Below are 16543 nucleotides of genomic sequence, written 5' to 3'. Positions count from 1 at the left end.
GGGCAGGAGTGCGGAGAGGGATCGGAGCAGTCAGGGGACAGGGAGCAGAGGGATTTAGATGGGTTGGGAGTTCTGGGGGGGCTGTCAGGGGGTGGGGAGTGGTTGGATGGGGCGTGGGAGTCCCAGGGGTCTGTCTGGGGATGGGGGTGTGGATAAGGGTTGGGGCAGTCAGGGGACAAGAGGCAGGGAGGCTTAGATAGGGAGTGGAGTCCTGGGGGGCAGTTAGGGGCAGGGGTCCCAGGAGGGGGCAGTCAGGGGACAAGGAACGGGGGGAGGGTTGGGGGTTCTGGGGGGGCGGGAAGTGGGAGGGGCAGGGGCGGGGCTAGGGCGGGGCTCCTCCCGTCCTCTTTTTTGCTTGCTGAAATATGGTAACCCTAAAGGATAAAAAATAAGCATACAGAGAATTCTTCCATGTTTTAAATGAAATTTCCATCTCACTATTGTAGGTGCTAATGCAATTAACAAGTCACAAGTGCCTTTTGGTTAAAAGTGTGTATGAATAAATCAGAGTTGTTTGTGGCTTTTCATGCTATCTACATGTACTCAAATGTGAGTACTTTGATGTAATTACAATAGTTACTTTTGATATCAAATGGTACCCAGAAGGGTTGTTAATCTATACTGAAAATGCAATTTGATCATTGTCAGCTGTGTTCCAATGAGCCAAAAGGTTTTGCAACAGAAAAGAACAATGGGGGTACTGGTCCTCCAATAGAAACTAAAGACTAGTTTAGAGATGGTAATGAGAACGTACTGGAATTCACACTTGGGTGCAGAGATCTCATTGTAGCTTGTTACATCAGATGCAGACAAAAGGCGGGGCAGAGGGGTAAGCTGAAGCATAGTGCCTCAGAGGTGGTGACTGGAGGCTTTTTTGCTTGCATAGAGCAAATGCAGCATACTGAGGAGCTGCACTGATTATATTCTAAAATTGCAGGGACACTTCCCCCCAGCAGCAAGTGCAGAGCGGGAAACAGGGCCTGGCCATCCCCTGCAGTGCACCTGATCTGAGGAGTGTGTAGGCACACCAGCACTCTGTCTGGCCCTCTTATGCTCAGTACTAGCTGCAGCCTTTTGGATGCTCTCTATACTTATTTATAGGGTGCATCTTGCAGAGGAGAATCCCTGGAAAAAAAGAGAGGGCCTAAGATGGAGTCCATGCGATATGTGCTTTTAGGCTCTGCAAGAGGTAATTTAAGATCATGTTCAGATCAGAGAACTCAAGGCCCAGTTCACTGTTGCCCTGCAACTTAAGCTATCATTCATACCAGTGCAAAATCAGCCTAACACTACCAATCAGAATGCATTACGTGTAGGGTACTAGTGAATTGGTCCCTTTGAATCTGCTTTGGAGATGTTAATGACCGATTTTCAGTGAGGCTGGGTACCAAAATTCCCAGATTCATACAGATATTCCCTGTCCTTCACACCCTTCCACAAGCAAGAAGGGCATAGGATTTGGGGTGTAGTTGTAGCGGTCAGTCCCAGGATATTAGAGAGGCAAGGTGGGGGAGACAGGCTTTCAAGCCAGAGATTTTGAAGAAGAGCCTGTGTGGCTCAAAAGCTTGTCTCTCTCACCAACAGAAATTGGTTCAATAAAAGATATTACCTCACCCACCTTGTCTCAGTCTTTGGAGGCATATTAAATTTTAGAATTGCAGCTTAAGTGCTATTGACTGAATAGAGCACTAAACATGCTTACCTCTTATGTTCTTTATCATCTATAAGTGCAGAAAGATCAAAACCATCCTCTTTTTTGTCAGATACTTTCAGTACATTCACCTTTAATGCTAATAAATTTGTTAGTCTCTAAGGTGCCACAAGTACTCCTGTTCTTCTTTTTGCGGATACAGACTAACACGGCTGTTACTCTGAAACTTTAATGCAAAGAGTTCTTGATTTATCATAAGCACTTGGTATTACAAGAAACATTCTAAAAATATGACTTGTGGTCCCTGTAGCAGGGTGGTTACCCCCTTCCTGCCTGGAAGGGCTTAAAACATCCCTGGCAGAGGGCTGCAGTTCTAAAAGCTGGGCTGATTGGGGAAGTCCACAGCTGGGCCACACCCCAGTCAGGCCTCAGCTGGTCCTATATAAGAGGCAGGGAGCTAGGCACTCAGCAGTCTCTCTGTGTGTTCAGAGAGAGAAGGGCCTGGCTGTAGGGACCTAGAGGTAGGGTACCTGAGTGGAGCAGGGCTGGGGAGCTCCAGCCTGGATAGCCCCAGGCTGTGGCCTAGTAGGAGGCCAAGGGATATTGGGGGTTGCAGAGGGCAGCCCATGGGTAGGCTAAGGTAGCAGGTCCAAACCCAACCTTACCTGTGATGAGTGGCCTATCCTGCAGTCTGCCCCAGGAAGTGGGAGCTAGTTGGTGACTGGCAGTGGCCTTATTCTGAGGCAAGGTAGGGATAGTGTGTGTGGGGGGGTGTTCCCTGGGGAGGGGAGACCCTAAGACTGGAGTTACTGTCAGGGGACAGCACCCCAGATAACAGGGCACTGGGGTCCAGGGAGGGACACAGGGGCCAGAGGACAGGTGGATCATTGGCCTGCAGGGGGCACTCTAGGATGCTGGAAGAGCTAATTCCCAGAGATGACAAGCAGGAGGTGCCACAGGGGTGAGTCCACTCCTCTATAGTCCCAAAGCAGTAAACATTGTTGAATGCTCCTGCTACTTAAATAAAGCTGTTAAATGCTTGGCTCTTCACATTTCTAGTTTTGACATTTTTCTTCAGGTAACTTCTTTACAACTATTTCTGTGGAAGAAGAGTTGTCCAATATTTATCTTTGCTAGGTCTGAGTGAGAAGACTAGATACTGTATCTTTTCACTGCAAGATTTTCTTTTTCCTAGCCAGATTGAGAGATGATGTAGGAAAATAGCAACCACATGGTTGCTTGACACACACATGCCATCATAATGCTGTGCGCTATAAAAGCACTTTTGATCTGCAAATGAAAATAATTTTATTTAATCCTGATCAGTCAGCTGTAAGGGAAGTAAGCATTCCTGTCCCAAGTTTACAAATGAGAAAGCAAAAGCAGAGAGATTAAGGGACATTTGTTTAGAGGTCCTGTGTCAGAACCCGAGTTAGATCAGTAATTCATGGTTCTCAGTCCCAGGCCCAATCCTGTCCGGTGCTGAATGCCCACAACTTGCACTGAAGACCATTCCATGCTAAGGGTCTGATCCTACAAGGTACTGAGTTCCCTCAACTCCCATTTCAGTCAAGGGGAGGTGGGCTTTCAGCATCTCTCAGAACTGGCCCCTAAGACCCTAAAATGATGTGTTTAAGTCCACACTGCAAAAAAAGCCCTGCAGCAGCGAGTCTCAAAGTCTGGGGCAGCTGACTGGGGATTGCCGTAGGGGGCTAAAAATAGCAGTGTTGACTTTCCCACTCAGCCTGGGCTCTGAGACCATCTTCTTCACTGTGCAAGCCCGAGTCGGTTGACCCAGCCTCTGAGACTCTCTGCTGCATTTTTTGTTTTGTTTTGCTTTGCTTTTGTTGTGTAGCTGTCCCTTTGGAGTAATAGAAACTCATTGCAATTCTGCTGTTCCTGGGAGGGGACACCCCACCAAAGCTCTCATGTGAACATGCAACTGCACCAGAGTTGCTACCGCAGCCTTGAAGCTGCAAGGGCCCAACCCCTCCTTTCTTGGGAGGAGGCTGTTAGGATCCTTCAGCCCTGCCCTGCTCCTCTTATGGCAAACTCTCGCCCACCCTGCATGACCCTTGCCTCCTTCCCTCCCATCTCTGCACAGAAGAAGCTTTGCAGCTTGCAAAATAGAATCTGGGTGGCTAGCTGATATTCTTCTCCAAGAAAAATGGAGAAGGGGGGAAAAAGCAATTCCACTGAGTTGTGGTTTGATTGTTTAAAACAGCTACCCTTTAAATAATCCTCATTATTCTTCTAATTATTAGACATGGAAACAATTTTATACTCAGGAGGGACCAATTGTATATACCTAATTTTAGAAGCTCTTTCAAATACAATAGTTAATGCTAGAAAACAAAAGCAAAAGCTTATTTCTGTGATGGCCCAGAATCTTAGGTCAGTTTAGAAGGTGGCATTAAATCTTGCTACTGAAATGTTTTAGTTATGATGCTGATATAAGCAGAATTGAAGTTTTGTTCATATACCTGATTGACATAATCCTAAAAAAGCATAGGCTAGAGTTTCAAACATGGGTGCCTAAAGTTAGGCAACCAATTTAGGTGCCCATGTATGGGTATCTAACTTTAGGCAACCATTTTCCAAAGTTTTTGTCTTAGTCTTAAAACTTTGAAGCGGGGCAGAGAATTCATTGTGTTTGTTTAAGGTGCCCTCACCACTGAGTTACCTCAACAAGATTGTGTTTGGTCCTACAGAGGTGCACCAGGGTGATGAGTGAACACAACAAAACTGCACTTGCATGCAAGGATTGAGCATGATCCCAGCACACATGCCAAAGGAGTGCAAAGAATCTCGCCTTGTGCCGCTGGCATGGTAGACATTCCAAAAATAGTGGAGGACTTGGGGAGTGGAACAGAGACATGAGGATGCCCTCCTCCATGTCCTCCATTAATCAGTGGAGCAGATCCTACTTAGGAGAGGGTACATACTACCCTATTTCAAAGGGGGGAGGAGAAGCTGCTCTTCCCAGTGCTCCAAGAGGTACTGTGTCTGCTTTAAGCACACTGCCTTTGGAAGCTCCCACTAGGGCAATGTCCCACTGAATGCAGCTTGTGTCTGTAAAACCACTATGGTCTTTTGCATTTAATACACTCTTGTTATTGTTTGCTTTTACCAAAGGCAGCCAGTAATATTTTTACCTATTGAGTATTCAACTTTCCTTTGAATGAATGAGTTTCCATTTTAGATGTATGTGGTCTATTGTGACTGGTGGTTGTTAATACCCACAATTCATATCAAAATCATCTTCCATGAATATTTGTTACAATATTACATCCCACTATGGCTTAGCACAGTTAGTACAAATAAAAATAGATGTGTGGCTGCCCTACATATGCTGGCAAGTACATTAACATTAATCTTTTTAACTAAACTGTGACAGGCTTCCTGCTCATAGAGAGGTAATAAGAAAGATAAAACAGAATTGGTCTTTCTGATATATGTGGGACCCCATTATTTTTTAAAGTGAGTTAAAAAAAGGGCCATTATGTTGTGGAAATAATTGCTCGTGTCTAACCTAAAATTTTGATCCAGACCTGACCATATTCACATGTACATGTAGCTAACTCAGAGCTTTCATCAACAAAAGAATATTTAAATGTGGAATAATTTTTATAAAATCCCAACACTTCATGTTCAGCTCTGTTATGGACATATTTTCAAGATTTTTGAATTGTATAAGAATCTAGTCTGTAATCTAAAGATTTGAAATTACAGCTTACATTTTTCCTTTACTAGATATGTGCTTCAAATCCAAGCACTCACAATCTTGACTGAGTGTAATAGGAGTAGCAGACGCCCAGCGTTTTTGAGGCTCAGAAACCCAACATAGTCATTGCTAATGTAGCAATATGTATTTTCAATTCTAATGTAGTAATTAAATATGTAATTAGTGTAATTGAAAAGTGACTTTACCAAGAACTGTTCCAGAGAATTGTGTCTAATGCTGCATGGAAAAGAGAGATATATCAAACACTCACTCATGCCCGTCAACCCAATCGGGGTATGGGCCGCCAACCACAGATCTCCAGAGTCCTCTATCCTGGGCCATTTGCTCTAACTGATCCAGGTATAGCCCATTTTTATGCTAATAGCCTCAAGGTCGCGTCACCAGGTGTTTCTTGGACGGCCTCTTTTCCGCTTGCCTTGGGGATTCCACCGCAATGCCTGTCTAGTGATGTTGGTTGGCTGCTTGCGTAGTGTGTGTCCTATCCAGCCCCACCTTCTCCTTCTAATTTCTTCCTCTGCTGGAAGCTGACGGGTCCTCTCCAAGAGGTAGATGTTGCTGATACATATCAAAAGGTTATATAAATAAGAAGCTGGCATTTTGGAGCTTCAGCTACAGAACCCAAGTGAGATCGTCCACTCCAGAAGCCTTCGTACACTACATCTATAAAACCTTTATGCAACACACCACATCTCTAGATTATTTAAATTAGAAATGTACATCTTCCCTATGTAGAAACTGGTCCACTCTCAACCAACTAACTGAATTGTAATATGAGACAATGCTGTTGACACACCTGGACTGTTGTGTATTTACTTTATTTAGGTCAAGGGCACCAGGGAATGAACTGTTCAAGGATTCATTCACAAATACACAGAGGCCCCCTTCTGCAATGTGATCTCCTTAGCAGACCACACTACATAACATGCTGCTGGAGCTTCCTTTTGGTTCTAGGCATATAGGGTTGTTCATAACCTGAATGGCTCTCTAAGATCAAAAGACAGTGTCTAATACTCCTTTCTTTATGGCTTATGTCTGTTCTGAACATGGATTCAAAGGTTCTCTCAGGGATTCAAAGGCTGTGTCACGTGCTTCATTAATCTGCTTCCACCCCTAAACTGACCATCACTATGATGCAGATCCACCTCAAAACTTTCACACAAAGGTTTTTTTTCCTTACTCTATATGAGAGATCGCAAACTCTTCTGTGGACCAGTGTTGTAAACACTAGGAGGTCTGCTGATTCCTAGAGTACTCTGTACCAGATACCCTTGTTTAAGCTTGTTTCCATCAAGCTATCATTTGCTTTGAAAATTTGTGTAGGAGGCTTATGCAATTGCAAAATAAATGGAACCCTGCAGGCTGCCTGTCTAAATCCAGGCTTGCCTAACTTGAACCTTGCATAAGTGGTCGAAACATCTGTGAGCAAACAAGGTGTGTAGATAGCCATTGGAGAATCTGTTCGTTATGATCATCTGCAACGGTTTGTGTGTACAAGAATCACAGCTAGAAGTAAATCACTGCTGTCCATTCTCTGGTTATATGGCGACTTTTCCTTCAGCTGAACGCTAGACAACCAATGGACTTAAATTACTTCACATAACTTCATGCTGAAGTCCATTGTTGTGGTCCTGTAGAATAGGATGTAGTGGAAGTTCATAGAAAACCGGGGAGGGCAAACTACAGTCCGCGGGCTGGATTTGGCCCGCAGGATTGCCAGCCCTGTGGCGCAGTGTGCTGCTCCTGGAACAGGGGGGGCAGAGGGCTTCGTGTGCTGCCCTCGCCTGCAGGCACCGCCCGCCGTGGCTCCCGTTGGCCAGGAACAGGAAACTACAGCCAATGGGAGCTTTGGGGGTGGTACACACAGGCGATGGCAATGCACGGCAGAGCAGCCTGCCCTGCCCTGCCCCACCCCACCCCCAGGAGCCACAGCAGGACATGCCGGCCACTTGCGGGAGGAGCACGGGCCAGGGCAGGGAGCCTGCCTTAGCCCCGCTGCACGCCGCTGCCATCCCGGAGCCACTTGAGGTATGTGATGCCAGGTTGGAGCCCACACCCCAACCCCCTGCCCTGAGCCCCCTAACCCCCTGCTGCACCCCAATGCCCTGCCCTGAGCCCCCTCCCACACTCTGCACCCCCTCCTGCACCCCAACCTGCTGCCCCAGTCCTACGTTCATGGCCCTGCATGCAATTTCCCCACCCAGATATGGCCCTCAGGCCAAAAAGTTTGTCCACCCTTGATATAAAATCTTTCATCTTTAAAGAAAATTTGAACAATAGCACTGACACTAAATTAAACCTAGCTTGATCAATGGTGATTTGTTTTGTAATGGTTTCCAAATGGATTAGAAATAAAGTAATATGTAGCCTTGCCATAATGTTGAATTTTAGCAGTGTAAATTAGAAAGTAACTAATTACAGAAAGCCCTTTTTTTTTTGGCAAGGAATGAAGATCTAATCAAAAGCTGTCATACAATAAAATATATGGATTCATTGGGTGCATCTTGTGAATGAGCAGCTCACAATACTATACAAATATACTGAACTTTAATGAGAGTGTCTATAATGTTGCTGACTTGAAAAGCTTAATGAGCTCTGTTTAACCACACACCTCTTTCCCTCTGTGTTGTGGTGATATCGAGCTGATAAAGGGCATTTGTCAAAACACCTTTGACCACTCTACCATCTTCCCCTGCAGGACTACATTTAATATTACCAACCTTGGAACAGCTTCCAAACAAACCCTGTTTAGAGAAAAAAACTTGAAGGGTTTCCCACTCTCCCTCCATCTCCCGCCTCCACGACGTAAATTACACTGACTGCAGACCTGGGATGGATAATTTGCAGTGCTGAACCTGCAATTGGTTTGTTATATCTTTAAGAAGGAAGCAAGCTGCTTCTAGCCCTGGAAGCTCCTGAAACATAGGACCTTAATATCATAACATTATGTTGAGGAAAGATATTTTAGGAAACTTGTTGGAGGTTTCTAAACCATTAGTTGGAATTTTTCTCCTACTTTCAAGGCCTGAACGGTTAGATTCCTGAATCTAAGGGCTTTACTACCAAAGGGACACAAAATAATCTCAACGGTATTTCTAAGAACTCTCCACATTATTTCTAAATATGTTTTTAAAAACAGAGGGAGATGGAGGTCTAAAACAAGATATATGATGCTATTGTGCAAAGGATTAATCAGTGCTCATTTATCATAAGCTGCATAAATCACATATGATTTTCCCACTTGAAGTAATGAGGCTTTTCTACAGCTACCATTTATTTATTCGTTAAATTGTCTTGCCAGAGAAACATTCCCCTTCTCTTCCCAAGCATAGGCCAGTGTGTTTTTCCAATGGCGGGTGAGAGGATTCCAGTATAGGTAAAATTAAGCCCTGGACCAGGGACTACTTTTCTATACATAAAACATTCTATATTTAAAGTCAGGTATTTTCTGGCCCTGCAGGACTAGAAACAGAAGCTGTATACCAGTGGGAAAGAGGGGTTGGAAACATTTCCCTATAATCCCCCCCCCCCCCCATCTCCCAGTACTCCTTTCTAAACATGGAAAAAAGAGGTAACAGACTTTAAAGTCATGACACAATGTATAGAAAAGCTCTTTTTAAAGTCATTTTAAGTGTATTTATGGCTCCCTCAGAGACCTATATGGTCAGACAGGTCACTCAGATACCTGGCTTTATAGGTGGCTAGTTGTGGGAACAGTTTCAGTACAATGTTTAAAAATGTAACCATTCCTGAAACAGTTTTTCTGCAACATATACTGAATACACAGACTACATGATGGTGTAGGCAGTTTAAACTGTTTAGCAGTACTCTTTTGGGAGTGAATTTTCAATTCATCCAAGTTTTTGCCATTAGGAACGGAAGTAGTACACCCCTCCAATAGTGATGCTGAAAAAGTGTTTATATATACACTACATCATCATGTGTGTATATAATTTCAGGTGTGTACATAGACACATGTGAATGGTAAAAAATATTATGGATACTTTCGGGCAGCAATATTCAGAAAAATTCTTGTGTGTAATCTATATTGTTCATAGCCAAAGAAGCCATTTTCTTGTGGTATTTTTAAATGAAAATTAACAGTTTGGTAAAATGGGAAAAATCCACTTTGTGTATTTGTAGAGTATGCAGCTCTGTTTAGGCAGCCCTAAATGTTATGCACTTGTACAGCTTTATTCCTACAATTTGGTATCTAGACCGGGAATTAGGAGAGTGTGTTTATTTTACCTTTCACTCCCATGGTTATTTGAGCATCTTACACAGCAGCATTATGTCTTTCACAAAATGAAATCCAGCCTTTGTTTTCCAGACCTAAGCCGTAATTACTAGGGGTATTTTTAGCCCTATCTTACTATTCAGTTTGACAAATACCTTAATTATATCTTGACAAGGAATAGAAATCAACAGCTGAGGGCTCAGTTGTGGCATAAAACCACAGTCCTGTCTTGGAAGATGTTGTCACACTGTCTCAGTAGAAGCTCTGGGAAGCAAAGTGCCTCCTAGATCGCCCAGGGAGCAGACCACTCTTAAATAGGGTGCACGGTGAGGGTACACCCTTCCATGATCAGTGTGGGAAGATAGAACCACCAATCCCATTCCATCCCATCATTCCTCCTCACTGATTCTGTCAATCTTTTAAAGATAATTTTAAGTGTATTTATAGCTCCCTTGGAGACCTATACGATCAGACAGGTCACTCAGACACCTGGCTTTATAGGTAGCGGGTTGTGGGAACAGTTTCAGTACACTGTTTAAAAATGTAACCATTCCTGAAACAGTTTTTCTGCAACATATACTGAGTACACAGACTACATAATGGTGTAGGCAGTTTAAGTGGTTTAGCAGTACTCTTTTGGGAGTGAATTTTCAATTCATCCAAGTTTTTGCCATTAGGAACGGAAGTAATACACCCCTCCAATAGTGATGCTGAAAAAATGTTTATATATACACACACATGATGATGTAGTGTATATAATTTCAGGTGTGTAAAGAAACACCAGATATTCCCATGAATCACTTGCTGTATGAGGATTAAGTGATTCACTGAAATCTCTGGAGTTTCTTTACCCATGGTCCAGTTATACTTTGTGTTGAAAGTATATGGAAAAACATCTTCAGCACAAAGGGAAGTGTTAATGCCATTATATAGAACACTGGTAAAGAACTCATCTGGAATACTGTGTGCAATTCTGGTCTTCTATGTTCAAGAAAGATTAATTCAAACTGGAACAGCTGCACAGAAGGGCTACGAGGAATGGAAAACCTACTTTATGAGAGAAGACTCAAAGAGCTTGGCTTGTTTAGCCTAGCCAAAAGAAGGCTGCGGGGAGATATGATTGCTCTCTATAAATACCAGAAAGATAAAATACCAGGGAGGAAGAGGCATTATTTAAGTTAAGCACCAATGTGGACACAAGAATAAATGGACATAAACTGGCCATCAACAAATTTAGGCTTGAAATTAGATGAAGGTTTCTAACCATCAGAGGAGTGAAGTTCTGGAACAGACTTCCAAGGGAAGCTGGAGGGGAGGGAACCTAACTGGCTTCAAGACTGAGCTTGATAAGTTTATGGAGGGGATGGTATGATGAGACTGCCTACATTGGCATGTAGTGAATCTGTGACTGCTAGCAGCAAATATCTCCAATCGCTGGTGACGGGACACCAGATGGGGAGGGCTCTGAGTTACTACAGAGAATTCTTTCCCAGGTGTCTAGCTGGTGGGTCTTGCCCACATGCTCAGGGTCTAACTGATCACTGTATTTGGGGCCAGGAAGGAATTTTCTCCCTGGTCAGATTGGCAGAGACCCTGGGGGTTTTCCCCTTCTTCTGCAGGATGGGGCACAGGTCACTTGCAGGTATAAACTAGTGTAAGTGGCAGATTCTCTGTAACTTTAAGTAACTCAGCCAGAGGTTACAGGTCTAATACAGGAGTGGGTAGGTGAGGTTCTGTGACCTGCAATGTGCAGGAGGTCAGACTAGATGATCACGATAGTCCCTTCTGACCTTAAAGTCTATGAGTTAAGATCTTCTTCCTTTATGTACTGATCTTGCATGCATTTGCTTTCATAAGGAACTACCATCATATTTAACTGCTGTCTTTATATTAGCTTTGTACACTTGCTAAACATTTGTCAGCACTTTCTAACCAGTGCTACACTCATTCTTATGCAGAGCCCAGAATTCTTTTAGTAATCTTTTTTGTGGGGAAAGAAGAGACTGACACTAAACTTTGGGTTTTAACATCTGGCTTGGTTATCTGCTAATCTTCCTCCTGGAGCTGCCATCTTCTCTTATCCCCTGGGATCCACCCACATAACTTACCACACAGTAAAAATAATAGCAGTTCTTGCATACCTATCAGTGGAAGAATTGGGCATGTGGCCTGCCTCTGGCAATGCTATAAATACTGCTCCATAGAGCTGGGAGGTTTATGTGTAGCAGTGCAGCCAGTGTCCCCCTCAGGATCTTAAGATGTCACTTTCATAAAGCACCAAGATCTAGTTCCTTAAGAAATGGGAACCCTGATGTTACTTCCAAAACAAACCTCTTGCTCAGGTCTATGATAATTTGCTGCTATCATAACCACAGGGCTCACGATAACATAAATTACAGCGTGAGGTGAATAGAAATGTGTTAAACTAATTATTAACATATTTTATATACAGGATAGCAAAAGGGAGCAGATGGCATACATGGCATAAATATTTATTGGCATATTTTCTTTAAGTATAAATCATAAGTGACAATTAATTACATCAAAACCAAAAGGAATAAGCCTTAATGAGAAGAAAACAGTCACAGCTGTCGCTGAAGCTGTGAAATATGGAGAGAGAGGACTCTGGCTGATTCACAGATGCAGCCATGCCATTAAAATAAGGGCAGTCTTTAACAAAATGTATAAACCCACCAAAATATCTGAGTTATGGACCTTCTAAAATATAATTGGGACCAAATTTTAGATGTATTTTTTCCATCAGCTCTTGCCAAAGTGCACTAAGCCCTCTTAGTATCATAAACACATGTTTTGAAGGGATTTAAGTTTGAGGGGAAGAAAGCAGCTATTGAAGGCCATATCCTGGGCCCAGTTCACGTGAACTGGAGGGAATCAGAAGACTCAGGAGGTCATGGAAGTCATCTGTGCTCTGGGCTGACTGCTCCTGGTGATAGTCAGCTACAGTTTGCAAGGGGAACCGCTGAAACCTTCATCTGCTCCATTGGCAGCACTTGTGGAGCTACATGGGGTCAGGGGAGGGGATCTCAAGTAAATGAGCTTCCTGAACACTATATGCAGACCCTCCCCCATCTCCCTTCAGGGAGAGAGGTTATTCCACATTCCTATTGATTGATTGCAGAGAGCAAGTATTCAAACTGACAACCCTCTTGCTTCTGATTGGCTGAGCATTTACAGTTATCAGGTGAGTGGGTTGTTTTGGGCTATGTGGCCCACTCAGTCAACACATACCACATTAAGAACACGAAAGTGGTAACTATGTTACATACTGGCCACGTATGTCCAGCTCCCCTGTAGCTGGTGCAGAGGATAGCCACCAGCAGCTGCTCCCAACTGATAAGATACTCCTTGAATTCAAATGGTAGAGGTTTGTGCTTTCAGATTCAGTCCTTACTGACAACCTGCACAGGGTTGTTAGAAGTGGTGGTTCATTTTGGAGATCTCAGCTATTGAGGATCTAAATTACTGAGGTGTGCAAAAGCTGTACATGTTATAGGACACTGGGGGGAGGGTAGAGACTTTTTAAAAAACCACTGAACTGAAACCCTTACTCAAACATTTTGCATTAATTTGAAAGGGGTTGTTAGCAATATAGAATCATGTATCAGTGAGTTACTAAACTACAAGGGTAAATGGTTTGTACTGTACAGCACTCCGATCAAGCTCCATATAAGTGTCTGAAGGAGGGCGCTATTCTCTTCTCAGTGGGGATGTTTATTTTTCTATAGTTGCTATGTTTTAAGTGAAGTTAAAGTGAAAAGAGAAATACAAAATGAAGAAAAGAGAATGTCCTTTACTGTTCTTTTGCTCCCTGTATCTATTGTCCTTGCAATAGTCCTCTGTCACAAGAATGTGAGCACAGCACAGGATGCCAGGAAACCATTAGTTCTAATCACAATGCTTAACCTCTGTTTCTCCATTTGTACAAAGGAGATAATACCTATCCCAGAGGTTACCGTGAGGATTAGTTAGTTCATGTTTGTGTTTCACCTTGAAGATACACAGCACTAAGTATTGTTTTTACATCAGCAACAAAACAAACAAAAATCCCTTTCCACTCCTGGCCCAAACCAGAAGGATATTATTCGAGTAGTAGTTGCCCATCTCAAGATGAATCTGACTGTATATCAGATGAAAAGAACAGGAGTACTTGTGGCACCTTAGAGACTAACAAATTTATTAGAGCATAAGCTTTCGTGGACTACAACCCACTTCTTCGGATGCATATAGAGTGAAACATATATTGAGGAGAAATATATACACACATACAGAGAACATGAACAGGTGGGAGTTGTCTTACCAACTCTGAGAGGCCAATTAAGTAAGAGAAAAAAAAAACTTTTGAAGTGATAATCAAGGTAGCTCAGTACAGACAGTTTGATAAGAAGCAAGTGTGAGAATACTTACAAGGGGAGATTGATAAGAAGCAAGTGTGAGAATAGAATCTAACTGTCTGTTGAAGTGATAATCAAGCTAGCCGAGTACAGACAGTTTGATAATAAGTGTGAGAGTACTTACAAGGGGAGATAGAGTCAATGTTTGTAATGGCTCAGCCATTCCCAGTCCTTATTCAAACCGGAGTTGATTGTGTCTAGTTTGCATATCAATTCTAGCTCACCAGTCTCTCTTTGGAGTCTGTTTTTGAAGTTTTTCTGTTGTAATATAGCCACCCGCAGGTCTGTCACTGAATGACCAGACAGGTTAAAGTGTTCTCCCACTGGTTTTTTTCGTCCCCTAACGCCCCTACTCTACTTGCGCTACATTGATGACATCTTCATCATCTGGACCCATGGAAAAGAAGCCCTTGAGGAATTTCACCATGATTTCAATAATTTCCATCCCACCATCAACCTCAGCCTAGATCAATCCACACAAGCGGTCCATTTCCTGGACACTACTGTGCTAATAAGCGATGGTCACATCAATACCACCCTATACCGGAAACCTACTGACCGCTACACTTACCTACATGCCTCCAGCTTCCATCCAGGACACACCACACGATCCATTGTCTACAGCCAAGCTCTAAGATATAACCGCATTTGCTCCAATCCCTCGGATAGAGACAAGCACCTACAAGATCTCTATCAAGCATTCTTAAAACTACAATACCCACCTGCTGAAGTGAAAAAACAGATTAACAGAGCCAGACGAGTACCCAGAAGTCACCTCCTACAAGACAGGCCCAACAAAGAAAATAACAGAACACCACTAGCTGTCACCTTCAGCCCCCAACTAAAACCTCTCCAGCGCATCATCAGAGATCTACAACCTATCCTGAAAGATGATCCTTTACTCTCACAGATCTTGGGAGACAGACCTGTCCTCGCTTACAGACAACCCCCCAACCTAAAGCAAATACTCACCAGCAACCACACATCACTGAACAAAACCACTAACCCAGGAACCTATCCTTGTAACAAACCCCGATGCCAACTCTGTCCACATATCTATTCAAGTGACATCATCATAGGACCTAATCACATCAGCCATACCATCAGGGGCTCGTTCACCTGCACATCTACCAATGTGATATATGCCATCATGTGCCAGCAATGCCCCTCTGCCATGTACATTGGCCAAACCGGACAGTCTCTACGCAAAAGAATTAATGGACACAAATCTGACATCAGGAATCAAAATACTCAAAAACCAGTGGGAGAACACTTTAACCTGTCTGGTCATTCAGTGACAGACCTGCGGGTGGCTATATTACAACAGAAAAACTTCAAAAACAGACTCCAAAGAGAGACTGGTGAGCTAGAATTGATATGCAAACTAGACGCAATCAACTCCGGTTTGAATAAGGACTGGGAATGGCTGAGCCATTACAAACATTGACTCTATCTCCCCTTGTAAGTACTCTCACACTTATTATCAAACTGTCTGTACTCGGCTAGCTTGATTATCACTTCAAAAGTTTTTTTTCTCTTAATTAATTGGCCTCTCAGAGTTGGTAAGACAACTCCCACCTGTTTATGCTCTCTGTATGTGTGTATATATATCTCCTCAATATATGTTCCATTCTATATGCATCCGAAGAAGTGGGCTGTAGTCCACGAAAGCTTATGCTCTAATAAATTTGTTAGTCTCTAAGGTGCCACAAGTACTCCTGTTCTTCTTTTTGCGGATACAGACTAACATGGCTGCTACCCTGAAATATATCAGATGAGTGAGGCAGAGAAATAAGATCAGTCCATTGACATTAATGAGTTATACATGCACAGTGACCAGAATGAGACTAGCCTGGGTATTTGAGAACCTGATTGGGCTAACAGATTATTTATATGGCCCCAAGCTAACAAAGATTGAGGTAGAGGAGAAGGAAAGTGAGTGTCTAATTACCCTCTTCTGGGAGTGAGAGTGGAAAGTAATTGTCACTTTTTCCTCAGCTATCCACAGGACTGGAGAAAAGGAAGGATCAGGATAACCTAGAAGTTGCTGTGTCCCCACAGGGCTCTGCATCTCTGCTTATATTGCTTGGACTTTAAGGCCAATACTGAATTCTGCTGTTGATAGTGGAGACTTCATGCAAACTAGTGAACTCCATTGACTATAGTGGAGATGCTCATGATTTACATTAGCACAAGTGAGAGCTAAGTAAGGCCAGAGAGGTACCCACTACAAATATGTACTAGACATAGAGATGGCCAAAAAGCAAGAATTCCACTGTGTGAAAAATTGAGGTTTCAGAATTATTTTTTTGTTCCACACTGAAATGAAACTATGGCTTTTGCAAAATTGGTGAAAAACCAGGCAAGAAAGGATAGTCAGTTGCATGGTGGTTAGGATGCTCACATGAGCAAGTCCATGATCTGAATCAGGCAGTGTAGGAACATGAACCTGGGTCTCTCACATCCCCAGTGAGCACCCTGACCTCCAGGCTATTGACCCA

General features: G+C 43.2%; 1 protein-coding gene across 4 annotated transcripts in view; it reads left to right on the top strand.

The window, feature by feature from the left end:
- Window positions 1-16543, top strand: part of SPHKAP (SPHK1 interactor, AKAP domain containing) — a 111520-nt gene that overhangs the window by 45947 nt on the left and 49030 nt on the right. The window lies entirely within an intron of this gene.

The sequence above is a fragment of the Trachemys scripta genome, chromosome 9 (assembly GCF_013100865.1).
Source record: "Trachemys scripta elegans isolate TJP31775 chromosome 9, CAS_Tse_1.0, whole genome shotgun sequence".
Lineage (NCBI taxonomy): Eukaryota > Metazoa > Chordata > Testudines > Emydidae > Trachemys > Trachemys scripta.
The sequence above is the reverse complement of the archived record's forward strand: the minus strand, read 5'-3'. Positions and strand labels throughout refer to the sequence as shown.